This window comes from Taeniopygia guttata, chromosome 1 (genome assembly GCF_048771995.1).
Source record: "Taeniopygia guttata chromosome 1, bTaeGut7.mat, whole genome shotgun sequence".
In the NCBI taxonomy this organism is placed as follows: domain Eukaryota; kingdom Metazoa; phylum Chordata; class Aves; order Passeriformes; family Estrildidae; genus Taeniopygia; species Taeniopygia guttata.
This window is the reverse complement of record NC_133024.1, coordinates 51,809,659-51,824,347: the sequence shown is the minus strand read 5'-3', so window position 1 is coordinate 51,824,347 and position 14,689 is coordinate 51,809,659. Positions and strand designations below refer to the sequence as shown.

At 35.0% G+C, this 14,689-nt stretch overlaps 1 protein-coding gene across 8 annotated transcripts in view; it reads right to left on the bottom strand.

Moving 5' to 3' along the window:
- Positions 1 to 14,689, bottom strand: part of PCDH9 (protocadherin 9) — a 670,991-nt gene that overhangs the window by 437,395 nt on the left and 218,907 nt on the right. Inside the window, exon 3 of one of the 8 annotated variants that reach the window (XM_032751407.3) lies at positions 1 to 14,689. This exon is cut by the window's left edge and continues 46,997 nt beyond it; it is cut by the window's right edge and continues 41,344 nt beyond it. The exons of the other annotated variants lie outside the window; for them this stretch is intronic. The gene's annotated coding sequence lies outside the window, so the exon portion shown is untranslated. 8 annotated transcript variants of the gene reach the window in all.

Below are 14,689 nucleotides of genomic sequence, written 5' to 3'. Positions count from 1 at the left end.
TCCTAAAGCAAATTGACACTTTAGCAACCTAAAATTTGTTCAATCGCCAGATTTCTTAGTCTGAGGGTATATGTATTCCAAGGAATGCTTCTATAAATAAACGTGAATTAACTTCCAGTGTATTTCATCTACCAATCAGCCACTGCTCTCTGTGCTACTATAAAAGTGAGCTTTCCAAATCATTACCATGAATTCTTCCTTTCCAGTGTTTGGTCTGAGGTTGCCTCTACCATTCTGACTTTGAGGACTCACAGATCGCTCTAATATCTGTTTACTAGCTCAGGCAATTACTTGGTTGTACCAGACCACACATGACTCCAGTCAGAAGCTACAAGTACAAAAACACCCAACTTAGCTCTCCTACTTAAAGTTCTATTCTGATCAGTGTGATTTGTCCATCACACTGATAGTAACAGAGAAAGACAGGTGAATAAAGCAACTTTTCTCTCTGATGTCTTCAGAAACTTTCTGGGTATTAACCAGAAGCTGTCATAGCTACAGAGATCAGGACAAGTGAGCATTGGCATTGGCACTTGCTGTAATAACATCTACATTTATTTTTTGAATGAAATGGTAAATCATACTCTGGATTCCTCTCTTCCAATCACTGTTTTAAAAAATGGCTGTGGAAAAAAATTTAAGACATATATTTTCTCATTCTCACTTATGTTTGTCTCTTTATTATTTTTTATTTTTAATTTTTTTATTTTACTCCAATAGACTGACAGATCTTTTAAGCATTTTGAAACTAGCAGTTTGTTCACTTGATAATACTGAAAGGATGAGGATGGGGGGTGTGGGGGAAGAAGGTGCGAATGACAGTAGATAAGGTGAAGAGAAAGGGAAAATGAAAAATAAATACTCTTGCATAATACCTAAAAGAAGTTCCTCCCTCCCTTTAGAGTGAAATTCAGTCTGCACATCAGTTCCTACAGAGAGACTATAAATCCAAGTTACATAGCCACATACCAAATGCAGCAAGGGAAGACACTTCTCTTTTTTCCTTGATAAGGTGTCCCCTTCTGCCACTACAAGATGAGTAAATTACTCCACCTGTCTAACTGATCCCCAGTATTCAGCCTGACACTGACAATGGCAGTGCACCTGTTAGCATGATGGACAAGTGATTGGCAGCGTGGCATTTGCTGCTTTCTATAATAAGTTGGTTATTATACAATGATGTTGACAATCCAGAGACTGCAAATATTAAACTGTAACTAGGTACAGGTTTGAAAAGGGAAAAAAAAAAAAAAAAAAACAGGTTATAGGTGGAATGTGACCCTGAATAAATTTTATGCCAAAGGCTTCTTTCATTTTGAAAAGAAAAATATCAACTTTTAAGTATGACACTTTTTCTTAGGAGCAAATTATTCTATTTATGTATAGCCACCAAATGTCAATTATGAGTTTTCCCATAAACTAAGCACAAGATTGCAAGTCACTGCCTTGATGGTCTTCTCAGGCATATTGCATCTCTAAATGCAAAAGAGTAAGCAACTACAGTTACAGTCTTTGTAAGAATACATCTTCTGCAGCCATAGTAGACTACCACTTACATGTAACTACTCCATTTTCTCCCCCATGGTCCTGATATGTATCTCCCTTCTGTACAATCATCACTCCAGAACAAGTGTCACTGCACTGCCCCAGGACCAACAGAAGCTTCACCATCTATTAGCAGCTGGAAGTCTGAATGGCCTTGGTACATAATAATGGACACCTGTTTGTAGCTGATAAAACTTATGGCACACCTAGGAAAACAGAATTAAGATCCATTCTGGAGTTTAAAAGCTGCTAAGAAAATTAAAAAAAAAAAAAAATATTTAAACCCAGCATCATGTTTCCAGCTCTTACCAGTATCATACAGAATAAACCCACTGTACCAATTATGCGCATTTAAGGTCAGGTGATCCCTGTCCTATTTTTGTCCTAATTTTTAATAGTTAAGAACTACTTTAAACATTAACATGAGAAATTTATCCCAAATATTATTCTTGCTAGCATTAGTTATCATAATAATCGATATCCTTGATGTTCACTTAAATGTTTACAGTGTTAAGGGAAACTTCTCAGTCAGGCCATTCCTGAGACTCCTTGGCAGTCACATTCCATCCACAAGCGTGTCAAAGGCTTGTATTTCCTACCTAGTCCTTGGCTCCTGCTGTGTCATTGCGTGTCCGGTCACCTGGCTGTGCCACATGTCCCCATGCCCTTTGTTATGCAAAAGATGAAAAGATGGGCAATTCTGGTTCCCGACCAGAGCTCAACCTGCAGTTCCCACTGCAGCTGCCACCCAACCTACCTGCACTCAATGTGTTCCACAACAACAAAGTTTCTAGAAGATTTTGGGGGTTTGTGCCTGTTTATTTTTTTGTGTGTCTGGTGTTTTTAATTGTGTCAAGCTGTAATACATGCCCCAAATTATCACTATTTTCCATGAGAGCATTTCATTTTGGAACATGTTACTGTGGTGAAACAGACAACATGTGCAAATTATAAAATCTGCAGATTACAATGTGACACCATAAAACCTAGCATTACAATTATACTGTTCACATAAATAGTCTTTGACTTTCCCTTTCTTTTAACCATGATATAATTGCTGTATAGTGACATAGATCCTGTTCAACAAATGACATAGGATATGAATTTTACATGGTGTTCTAATAAAATTGCTAATCTTGGTCCCAATGGCTATGTTTGTCCTAGTAATCTGAACAGCAGCAGGTCAGAGCATTAACCTCTAACACATGTATCAGAATGGTCAAATTGTTCATTAGCCTATAAACTGTCTACTGTTTGGACTGTGAGAACTTCCCTTAACATTGTTCAAGCTGTCAGTATGGCCTGAGACTGCTCTCCAGGCAGGCAACCTTTTCTGAGAATGGAGAGCATACAGCCAGTGAAGGTGGTCAATAAATGGATGGCTGTGATCAGTGCTGTGACTTTTGAAGAATGGAATTTGCCAGATCCTTTGGATAACCTCTAAACAAAACCAACATGTTATAGTGAAATGGGAAACACATGAAGTTACACACTTTAAATCAACAGAAAGCCTTTAAATAATCAGTAAACCTTTACTGTCCTCATAATCCCCAGATGGTTTTTAAAACACAGCACAAAATAATACAGCAACCTTACTAAAAAACTTAAACATTTAATCTTGAAGTACACAGCTTGAAGTTTTGCTGCAAACAGAAGACTTATTGATCATTCATGATGTTACTATTAGAAAAAAACCTACAAAATTCTAGTCATAGAACCTCCTAAAAGGGAAAAATAGCAAAGATTAGAAATTATCATATAGGTAAAATATTAATACATTAATAAATTTAATCCATAGTAATTTATTATTTAAAAATCTGATAATTCAGCCGTTAGGTTTATAGCCAGAGATTTTTACTGCATATTGCAAATCCTTTATATCTGTATAAAGCCATACATAACACATGGTATTCACATCTACAACATGCTCAGAAAAATACAGCTGACTATCTTCTAAACATTTTCAAATATTAGGAGGTATTTCAAATACTTATTTCTTATGCATAGCAGTTACTAATACATACAGGCACACACACACAAATATGTATATACACACATATATACAGAAATAATTTTCTGTTTTAAGTTTAGTGGGATAAAAGTCACTGAATTAAAAGAATGCTGAAACAAGCAGTTGCACACTCTAAATGACTGCTGCAATGAAAAATCCAGTCTCACAAAGCTTGCACAGTGACTTGAAATATATCATTTTTTTTCCAATCCAAATGCTATTTTTCAATTCAGTGGGCCTCAAGCTTTTCAACAAACGGGATCAATTTGAAGCTACTCATTCAAAAGGGTTTCTTAAATGCCAGTCCTAGAATTCAACATGACAGAAGAGACAAAGAGTCATCTTCATTTCCAGTCACAATCAGCTGTGTGCACAGCCCCACATCAGCATAGGGACGTAGATTGTGTTGCAGGTGCAAGCTGCTCAGGAAAGACCAAACAACCATCCATATTTTTTTTCTCATATTGCAAATAGGGCAAGAAATTTGAATAGTTCTTAAAACACAAAGTGGTATTTTTTAATATCACTTCTGTTGGACAGCTGAGAACTATTATACCAAGAAATGAATAGAAGTAGTGATTGCTTTTTAGCTAAGCAAATGGATAGTGAGCCCTTCCCATGTACAGGAACACTACTCAGTTTCAGTTTCTTCATAAGTGCTAAACTCAGTCCTCAACACAAGGTACTTCGGCCTGCATAAGCCTTAACCACACACAATTGCAGTTACACAGCACAAGCACATGCCCGAATTCTTACACCAAAGGTCTGGTAACAGTCTGGGAGAGAATTCTAACATTCTCTAACAGCTGTGAAAAACTGCTGCCATGACACCATGCTTGGGAATGGGGAAGTAGTAAGTGAAAGTTCAAAAGACTGGAGCAGCTGTTCTGTCTCCAATGCACACCTTTACTCGTGTAACCTAACTCTTTGATCTCTTGTAGAAATTCGGCTGCCTTATGCTGTTTGCAAGCAGAAGGCACATCAGTACAGATCCATTTGTATGCAGCTGATTTGTTTCTATACAAATGCTTCAAAAATAGAACTAGCTGTGCTGGTGAATAGTACAGAGAGAATACACTAAGTGTAGGAAGCACAGCTTATGTTTCAATAAAGACCACAAAACCAGGAAAGCACATTGTGCTTTTTTTAGGAATAGTAAGAAAAACACAAAAATGGAAGAGATCTTCAGACATTTGGAAGACTGAGAAAGTTCTTTTGTAGCGGATTGGACATTTACAGGTGGAACATACAGTACCAAACACAGACAGTGGGACAATGGAAGTAAAGGTCTATTCAAAGCCTTTTCCTGTCTTTAAAGACTGTCAATTTAAAGATTTGACATTCAGAAAACAACAGGCATACTTATATTTGATGGATGTCACTATACTCTCTAGCTTTTTTTTTAATTTGGTCATCATCTCCTCATTTTCTGTAACATAAGCTAGCAGCAAAACTGATATTTCAGCTGGATCCAATGCCCCACCTTCAACTCTTAGCTCCTTTGAAGCCCAGCAGAATGCTGTCTCTCATGAGATGGCACCCCATCTGTCCAGGTTTTTGAAGTACTGAACTATGTCAGCCAAGCAGACAGCATCCTGCACACCTCTCAGGGAAGGCTCTTCACTCTGCCGTAGTGCCACAGCAACTCAGGTATGGAGGTTAACAGTAAGAAAAAATATGAAATATTTTTGTTTCCAGAGAAGGTAAAGTTACATTGAGCTGGCCCCAAAATGTGTTCTGTTCTCACATTTAGCCTCAGGTTTATGAACTGCATCACAAAATAAATTAAGATTCCTGAAAACAGCACATCTGTCTTGCCCTTTTGAAGCTCAATTGCATCCAAACAAATGAGGGCATTCTGATGAGTGTCATTTCCACAGTACAAAAAAGGCCATAAGTTTTGTTCACAGCCAGTCCCACTGTGTTGCTTTGTCTGCTTTTCATTTTCCCTTTTACAATGATTTTGATTGATAGTTCTATCAAATCTGTGGTAGAAACCAACTGGCAAACAATACTCCAGTGGAAAAATACAACAGAATTTAATACAGATAAAACCAGAGTTCCACATAAGTTTTCCGAACAAAATTCACAAAGCCACCATGGTATAAGGGCATCTTTTAAATCTACTTACTTAACTTTCTAACAGGATTATATGGTAAGACAACACACTGAAAGTGGTAGGTATGGTACTCAGGTATTATTTCCCCTAGAAGATATTCAGTTCAGCAGAACAAACCACTGAAATTTTTATCCATTACTGTCCCTGCATGAGTATTCAACAAATAAAAAATTTAGATGTATGAAGCATGCAATCTGAATGTGGCATAATATTCTAGATTTTATAAAATATTTAGTAACAAATTATTTTAAAATCTTAAATTTCAGTAACTCCATAGAGTTTTATATGGAAGGGCTACTTTAAACTGTCACAATGTGGAGAAGACTGAATCACCATCTATGACCATCTTATCTTCTCTTTGTATTGAATATGTTTTGGTTCTTTGTGAAAGCTACCCACTTTTGCAATATAAGTTTTGAAAAAAAAAATCTTTTATTTTCAGAGAAGAAAAGACATAGTATTTTTTTCTTTCTTATAAGCATTTTTTGTTATATTATTTTGCCTCACAGCCTGTAAGAGACCCAGGCTACTTTAGTAACACAACTAGGTTACATCAGTAATTTTATAGACCCAGAATCTGCCAAGATTTCAGTCAAGAAATCTATTAAATCTACTGAAAAATTAATCTTTTGACAAGACATAGTATATTCCTAGTAATATTTTTACTCTTTTTGTCATAATAGGTCTCTTAGCACCATCACACAGTTGGAAAATCATTAAGATACAACCCATTTTAAAGGGTAAGAAAAGTCATAAAAAAAACTCTTTCCCAGTAGAGGACTATATACCATTGACTCAATTCTAAATAAAGTCATATTGTACCAAAAACACACTCTATAGCTGGGAAATGTCCTTCAATTGGCTGATGCTGTAATGTACAGCAAAGAATTAAAGTAAGCATATATTGTGCCCATTTACTCTTTTCTTTAGTCTGAATCAGAATTTTTTTTTTCCCCCTCACTGAGTACCTGAAATCTGGTGCTAATTAACTGTAAGCTGCAATAGCTGCTAGATTGCAAGAAATCTCTTGTCAGGTTAAGTGCTCTCTAGATATTTTTGAAATCTGAGTATAGAGGCTTTAAAAATTAACTCTAGAAGAAGCAGTAAAATCAGAGTAAACAAGTTAAAAAGTCTGCTGAATCAAGAAGAAAGTATTTTACTGACTACACTGGAGTTTGAATTTGGACTTTGAAGACTGGTATGGAAAACCATGACCAATGGAAGTGGCATTACATAAATCCCTTAAGAATGTATTACTCAAAACCTTTCTCTGCACAAGGGTTATTCAAAGCTGTTCTGTGATGCAGCACACTAAAAACAATCTCTAAAAATAGTGTTCATGTTTGTAAAAAAAACAGCTAAGGAAACACACCACCTTACTGTACAGGATCTTAGAGCAAGTATTTAACAACTCCTGCAAATATTATGATCCTGAATAGTATTATTAATCCAAGTCTACTGTGATACCCTGGTGATAGCAGTTTGTTGCATCTAAATTCCTGTGAAGGCTCATTTACACAGTCCCGTTCAAAAAATTCTGTAAGTGGAAAATGACAATATTAAAAAGGTTTGGTTTTTTTCCTAATTATGAGTAAATAGTACAGATGAAATTACAACAATTAAAAAAAACCCAAGTAAACAAATTTTAAAAGAAACAAAGAAACAAAACCAAACCAACCAACCAATCAACCAAAAAATAAACTAAAAAGTAGGTATAACAAACAAAAAGAAAGAAGCAAGCTTTCTATACATTTCTTAGTGAAACTGGTTGTCCTGGTCTGTCCCTTCAACTACATGTCTTCTCGCTGGAAGAAAAGGTGAAGTGATGGATTTTGCATTCAGAAGCACAGATACATTGTGTTCTTTTACTTTTCTTACAAATGCCTGCGATGAAGCAGAGAAAGAATGACAAGGAAAGGCTTATCCTTAATCGCGGGCATTGTGCCGGTTGACTCCCCCCACACAATGCTTTCTCAGAATCTGAGAAAAATTAAATATGTAAAAGGGAACATCAGAAAGCCTAGCAAATTTTTATGCAAGTATTAAAATGAGAGGCGAATCAAATGAGTGCATGTTTTTAAGAAATTCTACACCACACAAAGAAGAGGAAATTAATTAATTGCCTAAGAAATACTGTGTGCATACATTAAGCTTTTCTTCCACTGACAAAACAAATACAGACAGAAACATTTTTGCATTGCAAATCTACTTACTAGGTCAGGCTGAATATATACAGATATACATATCTCTCTCTCTATATATAGGTATAGATATTTAGATATAGATCTATAAAAGATCCTCAGTGTAGCAAATTACTAAACATTTCTGGGTAATGATCAGATATTTAAGCTTGAAATAACTGGATTTTTTGCCTGTTGTGCATGTCAAGATATCTAAGTTTTAATAAAATTTAACATTTCATGTTAAAAGACTGGCCACTAATCTCATGTTTTCAAAATTCTTAGCATGCAAGTAAAACCAGAACTGTCACTCCTATTAAAAAAAAAAAATAACCAAAACATCACTGCTTTAAATATTTTAAGATATCATTATTTAGATGAGCAACAGTTTTTATCCAGTAAGTTCTCCTTGCCCACTTTAAATGAGCAGCTCAGTATGACAGAGGAAACATAACAATCAGAACAAGTCATTCATATGTGACAATATAAATGATTCCTTCCAATGTGTTGATGAAAAACAGATTTCTATTTGTTCAAGGTATCACACACCACAGTAGAGAATCCTTTAGACTGAGTCCATTCATGAAAGCCAGCCAACTATGTTAGCAGATGAGTTACTGGAACACCACGCAGTTCTTTTTTCAGCAGCAAAATTGACTATATTCACAGGTTAAAATGTAAATAGTAGAAACTGAATTGTGACATGAATAGTATCAGTGCAATGGAATAGAAAAAAAGGAATAAATGAATAATCATGTATCCTTTCTCCTAAATAGTCTCCTATTGAAAGTTCCCAACAAAACTTCAGAGCAGAACAAAACTTATCTCACATCTGTGCACATTCACTAGCTTCCCAGCTGAATCCAACATATTATCAGAGAAAGTCAGAATTCATGATTTTAGAAAAAATCTTGTGGGTTTTTTAACAGGAAAACAACTCTCAATTAAGACCAACCCTAATTTAATCCTTAATGTAAGACACTCACAATCCCTTAAAATAAAAATGTAATTTAAAAGAGAAAAATAAAAACAAACAAAAAAAAAAAACAACAAGCAAGAAAAAAACCAAGACCAAACAGCTGTATGCACTTTTAATCTGCAGAAAAGCATGTGTTCTGAGAATATGTTTGTTTTTAAAACATCTGTAGGTATTATATAGGAAATTACATTCTGCAAAAAACAACATATTGCAATTACAGGTCACACACATTGATATTCTCATCTTATGCTTGCCATACCAATACTTCATGTAATACTGATTTAATGAGCATATGCACCACCTACAAGTTATTATTGCAATTAGAATACACTTTTTATTTGAAAACACTTTTATTTGTAGGAAGAAATATGATTATTTTAGCTAAATCTTTATTTTGTAGCAATCATACTCTTTTAAAAGAAAAACCCTGCAACTGGGAACAGAAAGTAGAAAACTGCATAATTCCCATTCGAACAGAAGGTGTGGGTGATGTGCATTTACAAGAAAATGTCTTTTAAAGAGATCACCTTTTTCCCTTTCTAGCCTAGCCCCAGTTTAGCAGTCCTTAGTCCTTGGCATACACACCTGTCAATTGATCAATGTCTATTGAGTTACATAGTCAAGTGTGGGAAATACATGTGATAATCAAATCTCTCTATCTAAAGATATATTTGAAACTTTCTACTATCTTCTGAATTCTCATGTTCTTCAACTTTCAGCTTAATTACACAGATGTTTTCACAGATGAACAGTGACTCCATCAGCTACTCTTGTGTGGAGAAGCAGGCTGCTGACAGGTGGCTGTACCACGCTCACCATTCTCACAGAGAGAGTAAAGCACAATGCACTTCAGAGGGAAGCCGGTGATACAAATCCCTCATTTGCACTCTGATGTGACTTTTTGCTCTCTGCAGTAGCACTGCTGGCAAATGAGACAGGAGCTCCCTCCCCACACTCCACAAACACATCAGTCAGTAATGCTCTTTAATTCATGCACTGCTTCCAACAGAGGAGCAGCCGGTTTTCACTGACTCACCTTGCAAGTGGATGCTCACATGCCAGTGGGAAATGAAAATTGATTTCTGCAGATACACTGCACCAGGTGGCTCAAGTATTTTTCCTGGATATGATGGAGGTGGAAAGGGAAATGGGAATCGGGGTCTGCAATAGAGAAGGACCTGCACTGAATAGATAGGAACAGCATCACTTAAGGCAGAATGTCTATTTTTGCTATTACAGTTCCCAGCTAGAACTCAATCAGATCCAAGGGTAAACACAAGTTGTTTCTTTACATGTTAAGTAGAGCACACAGATCTAGTATAGTAATGAGTAATCTATTATTTCTGTGCCTCCCTCAGAAAGTCTGTCCCTTAACTATGCTTCAGAGCAATCCTGAGTTGTTATTGATACCACAGACCATAAATCAAATCACAAAAACATCAAAGCACAGATTGGAAAATCATTTTGGACATTTAAAAATCCAAAAACTTAATGATCACACATCTACAGGGCTGAGAAAAGGACCCATATTTCTTAGGCCTTGTCAGGTGCAAAATAAAGTATTTCCAAATTAGACATTTTTCAAATTGGAGGCATTGCAAAAACATACAATGCCAAATCACACTCCATCTCTATATATTTTTATTTATTATAACACTCTCAGAAAGAAGAGAACTGGCCTCCTAATCCAGATATGTCTAACTAATGTTCAAAAGTTTCTGTCAAGACGGGTTAGTCTTAGAATTTTATCTCTCTGCTAGTTATTAAACCTGACTATAAAAACATTAGGATGTTTTTTTCTGGAGCAGAAGTTAAAAGACAACACACTCAAGTGACCATGTCAGGTTGTGTGAGATGGAGACAATGAATGTATATACAACACAGATTCCCAGTGAGTGAGAACAGACATTCAGAAGTGGTTCAGTGAGAGATCTAAAACACAACCCTCCTATGACAGACAAAAAATAGAGTCCCATCCTCACTTGAGTAAGGAAGAGTAAACACCTGGATGGTATATGACAGCTACTCAAACTCAGTCCTGTCTCTTTGTCATCTAATCAGCATGATAATGTATGCAACTACTCAAACAGTAAATATGTGATTCAATGACTACAGTGACAAGTTATGAAATCACATAAGAAAATGAATGCAAGAAAAGCTAATTTGTCTATTTTCATTTTTTAAATTCCTTCCACCATCCTTTAGCATGTACAGAGCAACAATGTTGGTCAAAATACAAAAGTTGAACATGAATTAATGTGATTAAGAAGATTAATTTCTCATTCTTACCCAAAATACGAACATATTTCAAGCCTCACTAACAATTATTAAAAAATAATAATTCCAAGAGTATAGATTCACTGCCCAGAGTCATTACATCTGTTGTGTGAGTGCCTTAAGCTTTGCTATGCAGTTGTAGAGACAGATTGAGCATGCCCAGCAATATGTTCAGCAAGTGATGCATTTCAGCTGGTTTTTGTCCTTATATATATGCATGCGTTTTGACAATGCTCTAATATGAAGGACAATTGCTGTCATGAGCAATCTCTTTGCAGCTATAATGCATTTTCTTTCAGAAAACCATGCAGAAGGGCTAGGAAAGTTACTGTATTTAGGAAACATTGTTTTATTATATCTTTACCTGTGTTTACCATGTGAGAAGTAAATCCTTTCTTTCTAACAATTCCCATTCGCTACTTAATGTGCAAAGGGAATGTATGGGTTTATAGACACAGTCATTTGCTTTATTAGAAAACACTACTGACAGCCCTTCGGCAACATTAATATCTGGTGGTTATTTTCTGCTTTTTAACACTAAAATAAAGATCTCCGTTTTTATATGTGCAATAATATTGTTGTTACTGTAAAAACAGATTTGTGTTACTCAGACCTTAGACTGTTTTCACAGTAGGTCTGGTTACATGAATTCTAATTATCTTCAGCAGAAAAAAAAAGTGGAAAACTCTTGGAGTCATGAATTTCTAATGTATAACTGTTTATTCTCTGTAAATAACTTGCAGAGATTATACAGAAGATAGTGTTTTCCCTTCCAGAAAGCAAGTAATTATTTTCATAGAATTTACTGCAATAAATATTAGTGTGAAAGATCTTAGTAGTTAATATAAAATGAATCTTTCAGTCTGAAAAAAAAAGATGAATTCTTCAGAAAGCAGCTAACAGCTAAAGAGGGAAAAACATATTTTAGATAAAGATTCATAAGAACATAAATTTCATCTCCAAAAGCAGTTGGAGCTAAGACAGCAATAGCTCAGTCACATATTTTAACTTTTTGATCTACAAGAAATTGAGGTAACTATTTGCAGCTTCTAAACCAAAGCATGCAGTTTTGCTAAGGAACAGGTTAACAATCCTGATTTTTTTTTTTTTTTAATAGAGAGTAACCCTATTCCATTATCTGAAAAAAATGCTCAAGAGATATTTTCTACAGTTCCCATTTATGTGAATTTGATTACAGTGCTATGGTTTAAGTGTAGCTGTTCCAAAAAGAGTCTTCCTTTATACTGAAGTCTCTCAATCTACTAACCATAAATTTCTAGTAATTAATTATTCTGACATCCTGCCCTAAGTAGAATAGAGACTAATAGATGAGGTAACACCACAATATAAAAACTTTCCTCACTTTTCTTTCACAGAATTTGTGGCTTTTCTACTCACTTAAGCTCCTTTTTTGCCACGTTTTCATACTAGTCCTTCTCATGTGCAATCATTTACATGAATATTCACTGTCACCTCTTACTGTCACTGGATTGTTACATCAGGAGCAGGACTCCAGATGAGGAAGAAAGCTGAGAGGGTTAGGGATTTTTTGTTGGTTGGTTGGTTGGGTGGGTAGGTGTTTTGTGGTTTTTGCTTTGTGTGTTTTGGTGGTTTTCTTGTTCTTGGTTTTTATTATTACTATTTTGAAGGGCAGGGTTTCTTTCTTTGTTTTAATTTTGGCTTGTTTGATTTTAAATCACAGTAAATGAAATATAAACTATCACTTAAAAAAAAAAATGGGCAGTGCAAGATGCATTTTGGAAACCAAAATACAGTAGATTACTAACATTCTAATTGCACATTAATAAACTTTCCTAAGGAAGACTAAAGTAAGATTTCTAGCTTTCACATGACAGAACCACAATACGTTTGCTATTTAATATTCAGTACTTCCTCAGCTTCTGACTTCTACAGACAATTAAAATACTCCTATCTTTGAAGATATGTTTCAAAATGTACATTAAGTAGTTAATTAAACAAATTAAAAAGTGGAAAAAAAAGAAGATTTAAAAGTTGTTGTGCTTAAAGAAGAGATAAAATTGTCAAGAAGAAATTCAAGTATACAGTGAAAGTGTAAGCACCTCATCATACTTGTGCATTTGTGATATTTAGACAGCAACAGTCCTAACTCCTGTTTCATACCTCACTGGAGTTTCTGCTACTAGTAACTGCAGAAAGCTATTCAAGCCTTCATAAGTTTTGTCTTTAAGATACTGCATCTGTGTCTCATGATTAATATGAGCAAGCTAATGAATGCACATTCCCAGGTTTTCACACATTGAGAGCTGCTTACAGAATTACAGAAAAAAATGTAAAAGAGAGATAATTTGATGATTAAGACATTTGTAATATGTTCTATCAGTTCTCTTTCTTGTGGCTTCTCTATATTCTGTCTCAAATAAAGTTTTGCTCTTCTACTTTCTCCATCTTCTTCAAAGACTTCCTGAAACACCACAGGACAAACTGAGACAAGCATGATTGAAGAGAAAATAATTTTCAGTACACTCCAGGAAGCCCCCAAACCACATGCTAGGCACTTATGCTTACACAACTGTGGAACAGCACAATGGGTGGATTTTGTAGGAAGTGGTGGATTCCAGTAAAACCAACCAAACACATACATCCATTTTCTTCACATTCAGTTCCACAGAGGAACATTTATCTCTAAAAAAGGAAGAAATTTTAAAAAATTCTGAATACTATTCTCTTAAAAAAAATATATTATATTTAAGAGTGTCTACATTATAGTGACAAAGCAATTAATTGATACAATCAAATGTTGTATCAGTTTAATCTAAAATTAACATATTTTAGATTATTTGATGGAAAGATGAGAGCCTGCATCCTCCTTTCACCTAAGGAAACTGAACAATTTAGGAAATTTGTCATACTCCTGTACCTTCATAAATCTCATGTTAAACTCACTACCAAATAACAATATCAGTCAGTTAATTACAGTATGTTTGAATACTGTTGGTCTAAGATTTACAGCATAGAGTCCTACATTTAAGGCAGAAGAGAGAATTTTGTTCCACTGTTAAGTGCTGCAGACCTCATTGTTCATAAAAAACATTAAACAGTGGCAACTACTGATGTTTAACCACTTTTCATTCTGTTTCCATTCTGTAAGAGAAAACAGAAGCTGACATGAGCTTTGCAAGCAAAGCAGTCTCCTACTTTTGTCACATCAAATAAAAATGAACTTTAAAGATACTTTGGTGATCCAGTTTCAAAATGAATTGTTACTGTCTTTTGCAGCACTTCTAGAATAAAAGAGACACATATTCTTTTTGACATTCATCCTATCCTAGAATTTGAAACTCCAGATAGGTGTCTCTTCATTTAACCAATAATACAAACCTGTTTCATTTAATGTAAAATATAACTCTGATCCAGAAGGGAGAATAAACATATCAAACCAGAATTTAGTAAGGAATGGACTAGGTACATTACTCTGCCCTTTAAGGAAAATTTCTCTTTGCCAAGATACAGGCATAACATTTATAAAGGTTGTAAACAATATATATGCTTCCTTCTGCATTTCCATAGCAGAGAATTTGATTTATCCTCTGAGAAAT